General features: G+C 35.9%; 1 protein-coding gene across 14 annotated transcripts in view; it reads right to left on the bottom strand.

Annotated features, from left to right (window-relative positions):
• Ggact (gamma-glutamylamine cyclotransferase) overlaps positions 1–1,635 on the bottom strand; it is a 32,805-nt gene that overhangs the window by 4,067 nt on the left and 27,103 nt on the right. The gene's annotated exons all lie outside the window — the stretch shown is intronic.

Genomic DNA, 1,635 nt, shown 5'->3' on the forward strand with positions numbered 1-1,635 from the left:
ATGAACAATGGTTCTGCTTGGAGGGTGACACAGACATTAGGTGCAGGTAAGAATCTGGTTCATTAGCTGTGATAATTTGGAAAAGCAGTCATCTCAGAGAAAGAATAACTCATAAAGTCCTCTTCAAACTTGATACAAGAGTTACAAACGTCAAGCAAAGCATTCAGTCTCACTCTTTGTTGTTCTCTTACAAGCAACCTCCCAAGTTAATTGTCTATGTCTCCCTTGGGTATATAAATACTTTTGAAATATATAAGCTGTTCTGAAAACCATAGTATAGTGTAAAAACATGAAATAAACAATACTACTAATACAGAGGCTGAGATAGAAGCAAGATTTCAAGACCCTTATGTTGTACAGTTAGACAGTGTACAAACAAACAAGCTGAAAGTGTATATAGATTGTACAATATTGGACCTATTTCTCCAATTACCAAATTAGAGAGACCATTGGATGACAATCAACAAATTTCTTATTCCTCATATTTTTGGATTTCAATTGATTAGGATATGTTGGTAATATTAATTTTCATATTAAGATATTAAGAAAAAGTAATTATGACTTCTGTTGTTTTTGTTTTAAGAGGTGGAATTAGGTTTGTGTGAATTTGTTGAAAGATTACTTTCTTGCTTCTTCTAGAGTGCAGTTTTGCTCTTTATGTTGATGTTTTCCATCTATTATCCTTTGTAGGGCTGGATTTGTGGAAAGATATTGTGTAAATTTGGTTTTGTCATGGAATATCTTGTTTTCTCCATCTATGGTAATTGAGAGTTTTGCTGGGTATGGTAGCCTGGGCTGGCATTTGTGTTCGTGTAGGGTCTGTATGACATCTGCCCAGGATCTTCTAGCTTTCATAGTCTCTGGTGAGAAGGCTGGCATAATTCTGATAGGCCTGCCTTTATTATGTTACTTGACCTTTTTCCCTTACTGCTTTTAAAATTCTTTCTTTGTTTAGTGCATTTGGTGTTTTGATTATTATGTGATGGGAGGAATTTCCTTTCTGGTCCAGTCTATTTGGAGTTCTGTAGGCTTCTTATATGTTCATGGGCATGTCTTTCTTTAGGTTAGGTAAGTTTTCTTCTGTAATTTTGTTGAAGATATTTACTGGCCCATTACCTTGGGAGTCTTCACTCTCTTCTATACCTACTATCCTTAGGTTTGGTCTTCTCATTGAGTCCTGGATTGCCTGGATGTTTTGGGTTAGGAGCTTTTTGGTTTTTGCATTTTGACTTTTGTGTCAATGTTTTCTGTGGTGTCTTCTGCCCCTGAAATTCTCTCTTCTCTCTCTTGAATTCTGTTGGTGATGTTTGCCTCTATGACTCCTGATTTCTTTCCTAGATTTTGTATCTCCAGAGTTGTCTCTCTTTCTGATTTCTTTATTGTTTCTATTTCCATTTTTAGATTCTGGGTGGTTTTGCTCATTTCCTTCACCTGTTTGATTGTGTTTTCCTGCAGTTCTTTAAGGGATTTTTGTGTTTCCTCTTGAAGGGCTTCTAGCTGTTTACCTGTGTTCTACTGTATTTCTTTGAGGGTGCTATTTATGTCTTTCTTAAAGTCCTTTCTTAAAGTATCATCACCATGAGAAGTGATTTTATATCTGAATCTTGCTTTTCCGGTGTAATGGTGTGTCCAGGA

The sequence above is a fragment of the Mastomys coucha genome, unplaced genomic scaffold, assembly GCF_008632895.1.
Source record: "Mastomys coucha isolate ucsf_1 unplaced genomic scaffold, UCSF_Mcou_1 pScaffold9, whole genome shotgun sequence".
In the NCBI taxonomy this organism is placed as follows: domain Eukaryota; kingdom Metazoa; phylum Chordata; class Mammalia; order Rodentia; family Muridae; genus Mastomys; species Mastomys coucha.